Raw genomic sequence first — 18,077 nt, 5'->3', positions numbered from 1 at the left:
ACCTCAGCAATTTTGGTCAACCTTCAGATAAACATGGCTATAAGGAAACAGCCACTCTAGGGTGGAAGCAGCTTCAAGGAACATGAAGAAACAGAAGAGAGTCAGACTGCAGAGAGAAGACCCTGGATATCCAGGTGAGCAACCCATCCAGAGAGAAACAATATCTAGGTCATGTAGTAACAGGAGTTGTGAGTTGGCTTTGCCACACATGCATCCTACAGATCTACCTCACTACCACTGTGCTCCAAGTTTGAGTCTACTTTCGCCATGGACACCGTGTATTTGTGGGAGAGTGTACCCCAGGTTTATGGGGGGTGGTGTTTGATAACTACTAGTCTTTCTATGCCATCTGAGTAAATGGCATTGCTCATTCTGTCTGCTGACTGGTGGTAAATGGGGGCTCTTGAGATATAGGGATGTAGACCCACACAGTAGTCCCTACTACCTGGGACAGCAGCCTTTATTTGGGAACCCAACCCGTAACTGTGTGTGTAAGTTGGGGAGGAGTCCAGAGAGAATGCTACTCAAATTTGCTTGGCAGTTTTATAGGGTAACCTAATGCTCCTTGACTATTGGAAAGCCAGTATCTGCTGTGGGATGAGCTGAGATGTACAATGATTTAAAGCAGATGATTTCAGAATTGATTAAAATTTTTAATTATTAACTTTTGTTATTATATCACTTTATTTCTGAATATATCTTTTCCTTCTCCTCTATCCAGTGAGCCATCCTTTATAAAAAAAAAAGAACAAAAAAGGCAGGAAAAAAGGGAACATTGACTAAAACTAACCAATACATCATCAAAGTCAAAATCTACTTTAAATAGATCCATGTTTTGTTTTAATTGTGCTTATTGATACGGGATGATCATGAAACTAACCAAATGCATTCTGTACTGTGACTCTAAAAGTAGGTCAGTTCTTCATCTTTGGTTTTGCCCGTCTGGTAATCTGACAGCTCCATTGGCTTATTTGTGTGAGGGAGAGGTTGAAATACTTTCAAATGTGCATATTGATCACCTCCAACACGTACCTGCAAATAAAGCAAAATGGAGAATCTGTGACATGTATTCCAACCCAGCATCTCTCTCCTCTCAGGGCCATTGTATGGGCATTGCTGTTTTGGGTAGGGGTTTGGACCAGATGACCTCTGATGTGAATTTTATATTTTTATTCTAACCTATGAATAAGCCTATTTATGCTTTGAAAAAATTACAGCAGAAAGTTACCTGAAAGATCATTTAGTTTTATCTTTAAAGCTAAGGGAATTGAGTCCCACAAATGTCCAATGAACAAGAATATTCAGATAGGTACCCATATCATGCTACTGTTAGTGGATTTTTTGTTTTTGTTTTGATTCAGTTTTTTGGCCTTTTGGTGAAGTAATCCAGGTTGACTTGCCCAGGGACAGCTAGTAAGTGTCAGGTGTCTGAGGCCAAATTTGAACTCAAGTCCTCCTGAGTCCAAGGCCAGTACTCTGTCTACTGTGCCACCTGGCTGCCCCTGCTGCTGTTCATTCTTAAGGTCACAGATTTAAAGCTGGAAGGAACTTTAGTGCCATCTGCTCATTGTGTAGTTGAGGAAACCAAGGCCCAGTGAGGTTAGTCTCTTGTCCAGTTTGCAAGTTACTTGTAAAGCTTTTCGGGGATGCAGTGGATAGAGTAATGGACCTGGAGTTAGGAAGACCTTCAGTCATTTCTTGTCTGCCACAGTTTCCTCAAATGAATTCCTCAGTCCCCCCAAATGGGGATGATAAAAGCACCTACCTCATAGAGCTGTTGTGAGGATCAAATAATATCACATTTATAAAGAACTTAGCATCATGCCTGGCACATAGTGGTTGCTTAATTAACACTTGTTCTTAACCCCCCCCCCCACCTTTCTCTTCCTTTCCCTTGTCCAAAGTCACAAGGTAATTAGCAGCTGAGCCAAAATCTGATCCCAAATCCAGGGCTGTTTCATTACAGCACAGCTGACGCTAGTTGTTAAGCACCTGGATTTTTGAAAAACCTAAGCAGCTAATTTTTAGTAACAGAGTCAGTTACTATGTTGAATTTGAATTGTGCCTCTGTCCCAGAGTTTCATTTATTTTTGAGTCTTTTATTTTCTCAAATGTGTAGGAAAAAAGATCTTGTGTCATACAAAAATATGGGTTCCCTCTTTTTGATTTTGACCCAAGCCCCTATGAAAATGTTGTGACCTTTGTACATCTTGTGCTTTCCTTCCAATGCTGCGTTCCTTGAGGGATAGCCCTAGCTGCTCACTGGTCCCATCTGTGGTTTTTAATCTCCCATATCCCTCCCAAATAGTAGCACTTAGCACACTATCTTTAGCAGAGTTCTATCTTTAGAAAATCAGAGTAAATGAAACCAACAAGACAGCTAGGTAGTGCTTTGAATAGGTAAGTCACACAACCACTGTAGGCCCCAAGTGACTCCCTAGGACTGATCAGCCAAGTCAGTAGTTGGGTTCAGATCTGTGTTAGTAGAGAGGGTTCTCAGATCCAGCATTTCCCACAAAAAGAGAGAATGCTGGGCCTGGAGTCAAGAAGACCTGAGTATGAATCTCACCTCAGACACTTGCTAGCTGTGTGACTCTACGTAAAGTCACTCAATCTCATTTTCCTCCCCTGGGAAATCTCTCCTCCTCATTTGTAAGCATCCAATGAGATAATATTTGTGAAGGGCTTAGCACATAGTGGGCACTTAATAAATTCTTGTTTTCTTCCTTCCTAGGCTGCAGCAGATGCTACTGCCTGGCTGACATCTCATAGCACCTTAATATACCCTCCTTAACTCAGCTGAGATAGTTCTACTCTGCTGTACCTTAAATAGAGAAACACTTGGATCCAACCTGAATACATTTCCTAGGTATCTCTACCCACAATCCCCAAAGTGGCCAAGGAGTTCCCAGATGTGTGCCACTGCTGGCTACACTGAGGCACTCTAGGGTCATATATTTCTTTTAAAATTATGCTATAGTGCATAGAGTGCTGGCTTTGCACCTGGAGAGGGTTCAAATATTCTGACACTTACTAGCTGAATGACCCTAGGTAAGTCATTTAAGGACATTAGGCAGGCCCCAAGCAACTCATTGGGGCTAATCAACAAAGTCAATACATTGGTTTTGATCTGTGTTGGTAGCGAGGGTTCATAGACCTAGAATTTACTGCAATAATAAAAATCCATCATGAATTTGGACAAAATCCCCCAAATATGTCTAGGATTTGGAAAAAGTAAAGTGCACTCCAATAATTTCTGATAAGATTGTGTTTGAAATTCTGTGCACCAATGAAAGTGATTAGGGTCCATGGTGACCTGGTACTCACATTTTGTGATATAAGACAAGATGCTTACTCTCAAGCAACATATAATCTAGTTGTTGGATTCAGGACATTAATATATAAGCCTTGTTTCAGAGACTATCACGACATTAAAGATCCAGTGCTTTGGGAATTTTCTTTTCTTTTTTTTGGCTAGGCAATGGGGTGAAGTGACTTGCCAGGGTCACACAGCTAGTAAGTGTCAAGTGTCTGAGACAGATTTGAACTCAGGTCCTTCTGATTCCAGGGCCAGTTCTCTGTCCACTGCGCCACCTAGATACCACATGGCATTTTCTCATTCTTTGATCTTATGTATCCCATCGAGGAAAGCCTGGGACAATGTATCCTGAGACTTACTCTTTACTTGCAAGCATGCAATTCACAGTCTTATGGGCTCACATTTATTAAAGGAATCATGAAAACAAATGAAATTCCCCCAATAAATAATCGTGAGTAAATAAAGTCTGTATGTAAATTCTCAGAGTCACAGTCTTAAACATAAGAGCTTTCTCTGATAGAAACTCATTTCTATAAATCCTGTCTTGGCCTTACTTCTCTCTAGTTGCCTGGCTATTCAAAGTGAGGGTAAAGGGGGAGCCCTTAGCATTCTGTTTTTCTCTCTCTCTTCTGCCCCCCCATCTCATTTCATCATGTGTTCTTTGTTGTCATCTCTCAGTTTCACTATGAGAGCAAAACCTACCTCTGCTCCCCAGGTTGTCATGAATCACATCCCAAAGTCCCTTCTTCCTTTCTGCCCTCTTCACTTTCTCTCAGTTACCACACCATCACTTTATATTTCCTCTGGGGGAGAAACTTTATTTCCTCCAGTTACTCATATGGGAAGGAGACAAACTATTCCCACACTTTCTATGTAAATCCAAATGGAAATAAACTGAGTAGAATTCAATGACTTGTTGAACCTTTACAAAATACATGGTCCCAGCAACCACTTGTGTTTTGTATTCTGCAGCTTCAAAGCAGTCATATTTTTCATTGGACTTTTTTTCAAACTGTGACTTTACCTTAAGAAAAGAGAGGAAGGTAAAGAATTTAGTGGTTATCTGAAAGTATTATTAGTTTTGGTCTACTCAGTGGCCAATGTAGCACTGACAACCATGGAAATTTTAGTCAAACCCCCCTTTTCTCCTAATTCCTTAAACAATTAATAAATGATTTTTTAAAAATTATGTTTTTGTCTGCCATGCCTAAGGCATTGTGCCAAGTGCTGAGGATAAAAACAACAACAACAACAACCACACAACTAGCTCCTGCTCTCAAGGAGCTTACGTTCTATTGGGAGGAATACAATATTTACCCAAATTAGTAAATACCAAATACATAAGAATACTTTCAAAAAGAAGAGCTCAATTCCAATGGAAATTATTTCCCCCAAACTAGGAATAAATGATTGATTGATAGATTGATTGACCACTCAAGTAATAGACGGCTAATGTTCCCTCAGAGACTAGAGGGCACATCTTCTGGTAAGGATTCTATAAATCTCTGAGTTGCTCAGGATGCTAACACGGAGTCTCAGAGTCTTGGTTGGAAGATAACTCAGTGGCTAATCTATGCACAGTCCTATCAATAACTGAAAAACCACCCCCAATATATGACATATCTAATGAGCTGAAAGGCAGTGTGATGCACTGGACAAGAGTTCTGGATTTGTATCCAGTGGACCTGGGTTCAAATCCTGGTTCTGTCACTACCTGTGTGACCTTGAACAAGTTACTTCACTTCTGTGGGCCTCAGTTTCCTTATTCATAAAATAAGGGGATTTCACCCTAAGGGTTGACCCCTAAGCTCTCTTCCATCTTTAAAATCTATGATCCCATGGTCATCCAGCCTTTGTTTGAAAACTTCTAATGAGGGACAGTGGAATGGTAAAGAATACTACCTTAGGAGTATTATACCAGGAATTCAGGGCAGATTCAAAATTAGTAGAACTATCAGCATAATTGACCATATCAACAACAAAGCTTACAGGAACCATATGATTATCTCAATAGATGCAGAAAAATCTTTTGACAAAATGCAACACCCATTCCTATTAAAAACACTAATGCTAATTAAATTTTTTTCTTCTACAGCTATGCCTTTTGATTTATTGAATTCTAGGTTGAGGGCATTCTAATCCTGTCTCTGATTCTTACTACATATGAACTGGTGCTGGTCACTCAAAGTTTCCTCATCTGTAAAATGAGGAGGTTGGACTAAATGATCTCTGAGGTCCCTTCCTACTCTAGATTTATGATCCCATGACCTTCTCATTCCACTTTTAGATAACTCTAGCTATTAGAAAGGTTTTATTTATTTTAAGCTTAAATTTGCTTCTTTTTAACTTCCTCCCATTGCTGCTGTTTCTGTCTTCTGGGGCCAAACAGACCAAATTTCATCCCTCTCTATCCCATCAAGTACCTGAAGACATCTATCCTGGTTCCAGTGAGCCTTCTCTTCTCCATGCTAATCAATCAATCAATAAGCATTTATAAAACACCTACTTTGTGTTTAGGCATTGTGCTAGGTACTGGGAATACGAAGACAAATAATCCCTCTGTTTAACCTGGAGAAGAAAAAGAGTCATTTTGGTGCCAAAATATCAGATGCAGAATTACTTCTTTAGTAATCATCATCATCTGATACTTCTTGTTGTTTAGTCTTTTCAGTGGTGTCCAACTCTTAATGACCCCATTCAGGTTTTTTGTTTTTTGTTTTGTTTTTTGGCAAAGATACTGGAGTGGTTTGACACTTCTTTCTCCAGCTCATTCTACAGATGAGGAAACTGAGGTAGGGTTAAGTTACTTACCCAGAGTCACACAGCTAGTATATGTTTGAGGCCAGATCTGAATTCAAGAAGATGAGTTTTCCTGACTCCAGGCCCAGTGCTGTATCCACTGTGCCACCTAGCTGTTCTAAATTTACCAAGCATTTTATTTATGTCAATTCAATTGACAATGCCCTCAACCTAGAATTCAATAAATCAAAAGGCATAGCTGTAGAAGAAAAAAATTTAATTAGCATTAGTGTTTTTAATAGGAATGGGTGTTGCATTTTGTCAAAAGATTTTTCTGCATCTATTGAGATAATCATATGGTTTCTGTAAGCTTTGTTGTTGATATGGTCAATTATGCTGATAGTTCTACTAATATTGAATCTGCCCTGAATTCTTGGTATAAATTCTACCTGATCATAATGTATTATTCTTGTAACAGGTTGCAGTAATCTCTTTGTTAATATTTTATTTAAAATTTTTGCATCTATATTGATTATGAAAATTGGTGTATAATTTTCTTTATCTGTTTCAACTCTTCCTGGTTTAGACATCAGTGCTATGTTTGTATCATAAAAAGAGTTTGGTAGGATTCTTTCTTTGCCTATTTTCCCAAATATTCTACATAGTATTAGAATTAATTGTTCTTTAAATGTTTGTTAGAATTCACTTGTGAATTCATCTGGCCCTGGAGATTTTTTCCTAGGGAGTTCATTTATGGCTTGCTCAATTTCTTTTTCTGAAAGAGTATTTTATTTTTCTTCTGTTAATATGGGCAATTTACATTTTTGTAAATATTCATCCATTTCACTAAGATTGTCAAGTCTATTGGCATATAGTTGAGCAAAATAGCTCTTAAATATTGTTTTAATTTCCTCTTCAGTGGTGGTGAATTCACCCTTTTCATTTTTTGATACTGGTAATTTGGTTTTCTTCTTTCTTTTTTTAAATCAAATTAACCAAAAGTTTATCTATTTTATTGTTTTTTTTTCATAAAACCAGCTCTTAGTTTTATTTATTGGTTTAATAGCTTTGAATTTTATTAATTTTTAAAATTTTATTAATCTTTCTTTTCATTTTTAGTATTTCTGCTTTAACATTTAATCAGAATTTTTAATTTGTTCTTTTTCTAGCTTTTTTAGTTGCATGTCCAATTCATTGATCTCTTCTTTCTCTATTTTATTCATGTAATCATTTAGTGATATGAAACTTCCCCTAAGACCTGCTTTCACTGCATCCCACAAGTTTTGGTATGTTGTCTCATTACTGTCATTCTCTTGGATGAATTTATTCATTGTTTCTATCATTTATTGTTTGACCCCCTCCTTCTTTAGGATTAGATTATTTACTTTCCAATGAATTTTTAGTCTATCTTTCCATGGCCCTTTATTACATGTAATTTTTAATGCATCAAGATCTGAGAAAGATGCATTTAATATTTCTGCCTCTCTACATTGAATTGTGAGGGTTTTGTGCTCTAGTACATGGTCAATTTTTCATGTAGGTGCCATATACCATTGCTAAAAAGGTATGTTCCTTTCTATCCCCATTCAATTTTCTCCAGAGGTCTACCATATCTAATGCTTCTAAAATTCTGTTCAACTCCTTAGCTTCTTCCTTGTTTATTTTGTGGTTAGATTTATCTAGTTCAGAGAGGGGGAGGTTGAGGTCCCTCACTAGTATAGTTTTGCTATCTATTTTTTCCTATAACTCCCTTAACTTCTCCTCTAAGAATTTGGATGCTATACTACTTGGTGCATATATGTTTAGTAATTGTGTTATTTCATTGTCTATGGTACCTTTTAGCAGGATGTAGTTTCCTTCCTTATCTCTTTTGATTAGCTCTATTTTTGCTTGTGCTTTGTCTGAGATCAGGATTGCTACCCCTGCTTTTTTCACTTCTGCTGAAGCATAATATATTCTATTCCAGCCTTTCATCTTTACCCTGTGTGTATCCCTCTGTTTCAAATGTATTTCTTGTCAACAACATATGGTAGGATTATGGTTTTTAATCTATTTTGCTATCTACTTCTGTTTTATGGGAGAGTTCATCTCATTCACATTCATAGTTATGATTACTATCTGTGTCTTTCTCCCCATCCTATTCCCTCCCCTCATTTATACTTTTCTTTCTCCTTTCTCCCTTTCCCTACTCACTACAATTTTGCTTTTGACCACCGCCTCCCTCAATATTCCCTCTCTTCTATCAGCCTCCTCCCTTTTCTTTCCTCTTTTCCCTCCTACTGCCTATAGGGCAAGTTAGATTTCTATACCTAACTATATTATTTCCTCAGTGAGCCAAATCCAATGGAAGTAAAGTTCAAACAATGCTCATCTCCCTCCCTTCTTTCTCTCTACTGTAATATGTCTTTGTGCCTCTTTTCTGTGTCCTCCTTTCTTCTTCTCCCAAAACAACCCCTTTTCACCACTTAATTAGGTTTTTATCACCACATCAAAGTCAACTTAACCCCTCCCCCTCTGCCTATGTGTATCCCTTCTAAATGTCATAATAAAGATACAGTTTTCAGGAGTTATAACTATCATCTTCCCATGAAAGGATGTAAACAGTTCACTCTTATTGAATAACATGTTTTTTTTCTTCCCTGTTTACCTTTTTATGCCTCTCTTGTGTCTTGTATTTGAACATCAAATTTCCCCTTAAGCTCTGATCTTTTCATTAGGAAAGTCTGGAAGTCCCTTATTTCTTTGAATGTCCATCTCCTACCCTGAAAGGTTATGCTCAATTTCACTGGGCGATTGATCTTGGTTGTAATCCAAGCTCCTTTGCCTTATAGAATATCATATTCCAAGCCTTCCAATCTTTTAATGTAGAAGCTGCAAGGTCCTGCATAATCCTTACTGTGGCTCCACAATATTTGACTTGTTTATTTCTGGTTGCTTGCAGTGTTTTCTCCTTGACTTGATAATTCTGGAATTTGGCTACAATATTCCTGAGCATTTTCAATTTGGGGTCTCTTTCAGGAGGTGATTGGTGGATCTTTTCGATGACCATTTTACCCTCTGGTTCCAGGATCTCAGGGCAGTTTTCTTTGATGATTTCTTGAAAGATGCTGTCCAAGCTCTTTTTTTGATCATGACTTTCAGGTAGACCAATAATTCTTAAATTATCTCTCCTGGATCTATTTTCCAGGTCAGTTGTTTTCCCAATGAAATATTTCATGTTTTCTTCTATTTTTTTATACTTTTGATTTTGTTTGACTGATTCTTGATGTCTCATAGAGTCATTAGCTTCCATTTGCCCAATTCTAATTTTTAATGAATTGTTTTCTTTAGTTCCCTTTTGTAACTCCTTTTCCATTTGGCCAATTCTACTTTTTAAGGAGTTGTTTTCTTCATTGCACTTTTTTCCCCATTTTGTCAATTGTATTTTTAAAGGAATTATTCAATTTTTCTCATACCTCTTTTATTTGACTTTTAAAATCCTTCTTGAGCTCTTCCAAAAAGGCTTTTTAGGCTTGAGACTAGTTCATATTCCCCTTTGAGGTTTTGGATATGGGTATATTGACAATGTTGTCCTCTCCTGAATTTGTGTTTTGATTTTCCCTATCACCAAGATACTTCTTTATGGTCATTGTTTTTCTTTGTTGCTTCTTGCTCATGTTGTTTGCCTTTTTTTGGTTTTCAAAGTTGATCTCTGCTTCTGGAGCAGAGGGAGCATTGTCCCAGGCTTCTTGTGTTGGGGCTAGGGATCTGCTTACTAGTCTTGTGTGCTGGGGCTTCAGATGTTGGCAGCTAGAAGCTGTAGGCATCTGGTAGTTTACCTGGTGCTGAGCTGGAGCTGGTGGTGGTGGCTGGTATGTGCCTGATGTTGGTGCTTGCCTGCTCCACCACCTTAGGGCTCAGGATCTCCCACTGGTTTGCTGAGGTGGGGCTTACTGCTGGCTTACTGGGACACTTCCCATCCCGTGCTGGTTCCCTTCAGCCACAGTGAGAGGGACATTTTCCATTAATTCCCCTAGCCCCTGAGCTAAAAGACCTTGTCTTTCTGCTGGCTCCACTATTCCAGGATTTTTCCTGGGGCAATATTCTCTGGGTTTTTCAAGGTCAATAAGGGAGTGTGAGAGCAACTTACTGTTTACTGTCCATTTTGGCTCCCAAGTCAAAATAGGTAACTTACAAACATTCTGTCTGTGGGCTGATAGCTCCAGGAGCAGGCACTGCTGCTTGTGATTCAGTCACTCCCACTACCTGCTCCTGATTTGCTAGGACTAGGGCTGTATTGGTTTCTCTCTCACTCAGTTTGGACAGACCCTTCCTGCTGACCTTCTAAGTTCTCTCTGGCTTCTGTGGGCTGAGAAATCTGGAAACCACCTCTTCTGCCAGTGATTCAGTCCCCCGAGGCCTGCTCCAAGTTCACAGGGTCTAGCAGGTTGAGCTCTTCTCTCAGCCTGGTGCAACATACCCTTCCAGGTTGTCTTGGATTGGAAATTTGTCTCACACTGTTTCTTTGTGGTTTCTACTACTCTAGAATTTGTTCAGAGTCACTTTTTAAAGTATTTGAAGGGGTTTGAAGGAGAACTCAGGGGAGTCACTTCTTTCACTCCACCATCTTGACTCTGCCTCTCCTACCTTATTTCTTTAGGATGAAACTCTAATGAAGATTTTTTCCTTCAGCACTATGCATGTTGGTTACAAGGGTTTGGTTTTGTTTTTCTGATAGAGGTGAGTAGGGGAAGGAGAGAAAATAGATTTTTGTTCATTGAAAAAAATTAAACTAAGGTAAAAAAAGTTTCTTAGCAAGCAAAAGTCAGGGAAACAAGAGAACATTTTTTCCCCTGCTTCCCCTGTACCATAAATATTATATATATATAATCAGACTTAACATCTTTGGCCCTGAGCCCAGTGCTTCCAAGCATTGCCTCACTTACCCTAATACTTCAGGCAGTGTTAAAATTGTCAACTTCTAACTTCTCACGTAATCTGTGGTGTCTTATATAAATACATACTCTTGGATTTTCCAGCTGATGTTACTGTCAGTAGAAAGATTTTCCAGTTGATGTTACTGTAGAAAGACAAGGGCTTGTAATAACAAAGAGAAAGGTATAAGGCTATGATTCAAGCACACATAATTTTGTTAGTGTGGGTATATCCTCTGCCTACATAGATTACAAATAGTCCATAGTATTTGTCTTCACGGGTGGCTTTGGCCAACATACACACAATATACACACATCATTTTTCTGATAATAAACCTTTCATAACTAGTCTAGGCTGGTCCTTGGTCAACAGGCATACAATTTGTCATCAGGTCTTTCTGGCTAGGTAGGGCCTGCTAGAGCTTATGCTCAATTGGCATAGCTTTGGAGAGCATAGGGTCACCTCCCCACTACGATAAAGCATTGGAATAGGACTTCTATGGTTTACACTTAACGGTTATGAGAGGTCTTAAAAGTGTATAGAAGTAATAGGCATCCCTGGTCTTCATGGAAATATGAATGGAACTAACTTTCACAAGTGGAAATGCCTTGTCCTCATCTGTAAATGGGTGTTCTCTGCCTCATTTCTTATTTTGCTTTAATCACTAAATGGGCATTGCTTCAGCCAAACTGAGATCTGTTAAAGACTTTAGCTTAAAAAGGCCAAGGTTCCCCATTGCATCCAGGACCAATATCCAGTCATCCTGATCTATATTTTGCCACTAGACCAAGATAGCTCAGGAGGAGAAAGTGAGACTGGTGACTTTGCACAGCCCTCCCTCACTTAAATCCAATTTACTTGCATGTACATTGCCTCCCTGATGTCATAGTTCTCTTTGAGAATGAAGGACAAACAACAAATGGGTGTGACAGTACCTGTACTGACAGGTAGAGTGGTATAGTGGAATGAGCTCTGTCTCTAGTGTCGGGGACTCTGTTTCAACTTTCTTCTCAGACATTCACTATCTGTGTATCTTATGAGGTAAGCCATCTCTCTTGACCTCAGTTGCATCATCTATTAAATGAGGGTGTTGGAGTAGACCTGTGGCCTTCAGGTCTCATGTGCCCTTCTAGGTCCTTGGCTATAGCCTTTTGACTGAGTCCAAGCTTTACAGAACAAATTCTTTTATTAAGGGAATTTGTTCTGTAAAGTTTGGATTCAGCCAAAGGGCTGCAGTTGAGGACCTAGTGGGCCACGTGTGACCTTGAGGCTGCAGGTTCCCCACCCCTGGACTAGATGACTTCCAATGGACCTTCTAGTTCTAGAGGTTCTAAACCCAGAGTACACAGACAGACCCCAAAGAAACCCATGGATAGATTTCAGGGGTCTACATCTTTATTTTCACTGAACTTTGGTTTCTTTTGTAATCTTACATAAAATAACATCACTTTTTTTGTTATGCATTTAGAAGTATTGTTCAGAGAAGGGGTCCATAAGCTTCACCAAATTGCCAAAGGGATCCACAACACACAAAAAGGCAGAGAACCCCGGCCTCGCTCTGTGGTCCTTTGATGGCCTCATAAAGTCGTAGAGAACCAGAGAAGCAGCAATTTTAGAGATAGACTGGACCTCAGTGGCCATCTAGTCCAACCCATCCCAGAAAGGAATCCCTGATATAACATGCCTGGCACTTGATCACACAACCTCTACTTGAAAGGAAAAACAAGAAGATCGCCGACTCCACATGTCAGTCCATTCTGCTTCTGATCAGCTCTAATAGTTAATTGACCCTAGTTACAACTTATACACATTGTTCCTGTTGTTCCTGCCTTTTCCCTTTGGGTCCAAGCAGAACAATTCTTTTTTTTAATTAATTTATTTTGAATTATTAACAATCACTTCTATAAGTTTTTGAGTTTTAAATTTTTCTCCTCCTCCCTTCCCACCTCCCTCTCCAAGATGGCGCACAATCTGATGTAGGCTATACATATACATTCTTATTAAACACATTTTCACATTAGTGATGTTGTAAATAAGAATCAGAACCAATAGGAGGAACCACCAGAAAGAGGAAACAAAGCACAACAGAAGAAAAAAAAGTAGCAAATAGTATGCTTTGATCTGCATTCAAACTCCATAGTTCTTTCTTTGGATGTGGATAGCATTTTCCATCATAAGGCCTTTAGAGATATCTTAGATCCTTGTATTGCTGAGAAGGGTTAAGCCTATCAATATTAGTCATTGCACAACGTGGCTGTTACTGTGTACAACATTCTCCTGGTTCTGCTCATTTCACTCAGCATCAGACCATACAAGTATTTCCAGGTTTTCAAGCAGAACAAGTCTAATAGTTCTTCCAAATGATAGGCTTTCAAATGTTGTTGAGTTGTTTCAGTCATGTCTGACTCTTCATGATCCCATTTGGGGTTTTCTTGGCAAAGATACTGGCATGGTTTACCATTTCCTTCTCCAGCTCATTTTACAGATGAGGAAACTGAGGCAAACAGGGTGAAGTGACTTGCCCAGATTCACACAGCTAGTAAGTGTTTGAGGTCAGATTTGAACTCAGGAAGATGAGTCTCCCTGACTCCAGGCCCAGTGTTCTGTGCACTCTGGCGCCCCGTAGCTGCTGCTTTCTTTGAAAGCTACTGGAGGGTAGATATTTCATTCCCCCACAGTCTTTTCTTCTCCAGGCTGAACACCGGCAGGCCCTTCAATGGATCCTCATGTGACATGGACTTGAAGCCCTTCACTCTATTTCTTGCCTTCTTTTGGACACTTTTCAGCCCATACATGTATTTCACAAATCCATGGAGCCCAGAAATAACACAATATTCCAAATCTGGTAAGATGCAGCATGATCAAAGGAAAAGAACCATGGACTTGGAGTCAAGACACTAGGGTTCATGTGAACTCTATTGCTTACTAGCTGTGAGACTTTGGATAAGTCATTTAACTTCTCTGAATTTTAAGTGCTTCATTTGTCAGAGCAAATCAATTCAACAAACATATGAAAGAGCTACACTGTAGCGTAAGACATTGTGCTGAACACTGAGGAGCAATACAGCTCCTCTGCCTTGCACATAGTAGATGCTTAATGTTTATTAAAGGAAGGAGTTGATACTCTAATATGTGAGGAATACCACTTACCACAGATTAATAGGATTCAAGGGACACTGATAAGGGCAGAGAAGAGGTCTAGACTAAGTGCTATAAGGAAATTTGAGGAGGGAGAGATCATTTTGTTGGAGAGATCAGGGAAGACTTCTTGGAGAAGGGGGCTCAACCTGAGTTGGGCCTTGAAGAAGGAGAAAGATTTCAGCAGGTAGAGATGTGGAGGGAGGGACAATACTCCCTGCCCCACCTTGCCTAATAGAATTGTGGGGAGCGGATGGAAGCAGGCACAGGAGATAATGTCTTAGGGCCATAGAGATGGGAGGGGATACTGCTGTCTGAATGATTCTGGAACAGTCTCTGAGCATCCATTGCCCTGACTCGGAAGCAGCTTCAGAATGAATGCTTACCACTCTTTCAGGGTTTCTAGGAGAAGGTAGCAGACAAATCTGGGGCAGGGCAGGGGAGGAGGAGTAATCTAGGGCTAGGGGCACAGGTGTAACTAAGTCCCCAAAAGGAAAAAGGAACAAAGTATGATGAGTCGACAGTCAGCTGCTCTGGGAGAGGCTGTTCTTTCCTCTTTCCCCTCCTTTCCTGCTTCTTTCCTCTTCCCTTTTATCCTGAACTTACCCAGCATCAAATAAGATGAACGTTTGTATATACAAAGCAAAGGAGGAAAGTGGATTACCCATGTAGCTGAGAATCTGACCCCCAAACTGTTTGTTTCTCACTCCAGGTAGGATATATTAACGGATCTGTTTTCCAGAGCCCTTTCAGCATTTGCCATGTTCCTTTATTTGGGTCATCTTTGTCTGATGGGTGTGAGGTGATAACTCAGAAATGCTTTAATTTTTCTAATTATTGGTGATTCTGAGTATTTTTTCACCTGGCTAATGATATCTTGCATTTCTTCTTCAGAAAGAAGATATCTTTTGACTATCAATAGTGTTGTTGGTAATAGTGGAGTAGGAACAGCAAAGTCTTATTTTTCCCCCAGAGCAGTGAGGCCCCATCCTTTTGCTATATGTTGATTAGGCAACCTTTTTCTCTATATTCTTAGCCCTTTCCCCCATATGCTGAACAGACAACTACTTCCCCCATATGCTGAATAGGCAACCTCACTACTCTGTAGCCCACCCTATCACCAGGAACCTTGTGGTCAAGGGACTCTCCCAAGACCATGCAAGTGCAATGAGACTCCTCAGTGCCTAATAGTAACTTATGTGATGTCAAAGCCCCCATTAACATTTCATGAATATGATAATGAAGGGACTCTCGAGAATGAAAGTATAACTATTTCATGATAGCCACCTGGAAGACCCAGTACAGTGTAGGCACAAGTCTTTTTTTTGCTTGCATAACACAAAAATTATGCCATACCAAATTTCCCTAAGTTACTCCCCCTTCAGCTTTGATATAAGCAAGTCCCTATTCCCCTTCCAACCAACCAACCAGTATCCTGAGCTGCTTGGTTGTTTGCTTTTATGAATAAAGCCCTTCTTGGAAGGACTTTGGCCTTGGTATTCTTACCAACTCTGAACCAGCTTTCCCACTGCATTTCTTGGTGCTGAAACCCAGGATGAGAGGTTAGTGCCTCAGTGGCACTCTCTTCCTCCTATGCCAGATTCCTTTCTTAAGCCGGCTTCCCTGATTTGACCCCAGTCCAGGATGGATAAGTCTTTTCACTTTCTTTATAGAGATCGTCTTCTCCCTTGCCCTACCCACAAAAAACCTGGGGAATCCCCGAGAAGCCTCCACTTCTCAGTGGCAGTTGGATAGTACCAACTCTAGAGGGAGTTGTGTACCATGCAGTCCTACTGTAGTAGCCTTCCATTAAACTAAGGGACACCTTGATTGCAATGGTCCATACTTTCATTTTCTCCCCATCTTCTCAGGAAGCTGAGACCCCTGAGGATTCTGGTTGTTTGAGATGGGACAGGAACCATCTATCCTGGCATGCCCCTCTTTGGGCTACTTGTTAAAGAATTGGGAAAAATTTGCAAGAGGTAGCCTGAGGAGAAAGTGTCTAGTTTTTTTTTGTTTTTTGGTTTTTTTTTTGTAACACTACCTGGCCTCAGTATTCTCGAAAAGATTGGAAAAATGTCTGGAAAACAAATCCCTAAATTATAAAACCATCTAACAATTAGATCTTTTTTTGTAAACAGGAAAATTCGTGATGGAGGTTTCTAACAAACCTCTAATTTGTCTCTCTCACTGTCATTAATTATGCACTCTGTATTTGTCTGTTTGTGTCTTTGTGTTTTAAAATGTCTAGGTGTTGTATTGTGAGTTAGATACTCTTTAGTTACCTAGTAAGATTTAAAATACATCCAGCAAGAGACTTCTAAGGGCTGCAGCTAGAAAAACAAACAGACCTGTAAGACTCTTTTCTTTATGATTCTTGGCCTGGCTAGCCCAGAATTACAGTGAAAAGTTAGATACATCTAAAAACATCTTAGCAGATTCTGGAAGTTTTGAGATTAATCATTAAGAAGTCTGGAAATTGATAATTTTGGGATTGCAGGAGAAAACTCCTGAGACTTTTGGGGTAATTCCATGAGCTCACCCTCTGCTAAAACACCTCCACATAGTTCTGATTGCTAAGCATTCCCCACTCCGTCCCCAGAGTTAAGAGTATATGTCAACATGGGGATTGTAAATAGACCCATGGGTTCTTGTCAACCCCTCTCATCTTGGATCAGATGAAGAGAAGACAATGCTGGAGAATTGTAGGAAAAACTTAAATCAGCCTTCCCCACTTGGCAAAAGGAGGGGAGGGGCAGCAATCACAGACCGGCAGTGGCCCTAATAGCCCTGTGTCCCTGGGCACCTTGCAGCCTGCCCCTCTAGGGAAAGCCTAGAAATATCACCCAGGTTCTATACATTCTGTCCACCCTATCCCAGCAACTGCAAACCACCCCAGACTCAGTAAATTCTGCAGCTGTGAAGAGGGGAGAGGTAGACAGTTCAGGCCTGTAGTGAACCTTCCTTAAACCCTGCTACCAAGAATTATCATTATTGGGAAGGCCCTGGCATTAGCCACCCCCTAAGCAGTGCCAACTGCCACACCCCCCAGCACCCAGCTGCTGCCTGGGAGAATCTGGGTGTCCTTAGCAGTGCCTAGTGAGGTGAGAAGCCAGCCAGCCTCTACTCTTAGTAAGCCTTACACTTCTCTGTTCCAATTTCAAATGTACAGAAAGCTATTTTATCTTGGTTTGCACCATTTCCTGATATGTAAAGGGAAAAATAGTAATGGTTGTTGTTATGGGATCAAAATGATATAATGAGTGTAAAGTGCTTAATAAAATGACTAGCATATATTGGATACAACATTATTATTATCTGTCTAGTTTAATGTAATTGTTCCATACTTGATAATTTGAAAGTGGGTTTTAAATACCCAAAGTAATAAGATCAGTAATTTCTCTATGTGATAATCTGAAAATGCAACAGATGTCACCTGAAATTTGTGCTATTACTGTATTTCTAAACTGTATTGTATTTCTAAAACTCTCTTAGATTGTAAAATTTGAGAGACCATTGTGAGATAGAAATGGTGTTAAAGCAATTTTAATATGGATTTTGTTGCATGTGAATTGAGCCTTTTAAAAGGATGTGATAAAAATAAATGATTTAAAAACTATTAAATATTTATTGAAGTATATTTGGTTAAAAACAGATAATAATAATAATACTGATATTTACTATGATAGCAGATTTTTCATTTGAAATCTTGGCTATTGTAAAAATATATAAGGTGGTTTAGAGTTGTAGTTTCAACATATTAATGATGAGAAGAATGATTCTCTGTGCAAAGTGATTTGAAAGTGCATTTGCCTAAATTGATGATTTGTTTCAAGTTTTAAATACATAATGTTCAAGGTATTGTTACATTTCTAAATTATGTAATTTGGTAAACAGTTGTATCAAATATGTTGTTGAAAAAACAATTCCTCTTATAATCCAGATGTTAGATTAAGAATTATACCAA

General features: G+C 39.4%; 1 long non-coding RNA gene across 1 annotated transcript in view; it reads right to left on the bottom strand.

Annotated features, from left to right (window-relative positions):
- Positions 1-948: 948 nt before the first annotated feature.
- Positions 949-18,077, bottom strand: part of LOC114030392 — a 35,126-nt gene continuing 17,997 nt past the window's right edge. The window contains exons 2-3 of the long non-coding RNA XR_003567604.1: positions 10,984-11,117; positions 949-1,032 (exon numbers count right to left, since the gene is read on the bottom strand). This is a non-coding gene — a long non-coding RNA (uncharacterized LOC114030392). The remainder of the gene's footprint in view (positions 1,033-10,983; positions 11,118-18,077) is intronic.

Source organism: Vombatus ursinus, unplaced genomic scaffold, assembly GCF_900497805.2.
Source record: "Vombatus ursinus unplaced genomic scaffold, bare-nosed wombat genome assembly UNPS02014959.1, whole genome shotgun sequence".
NCBI lineage: Eukaryota > Metazoa > Chordata > Mammalia > Diprotodontia > Vombatidae > Vombatus > Vombatus ursinus.
Note: the sequence above shows the minus strand (reverse complement) of the source record. Positions and strands in the feature narration are given on the sequence as shown.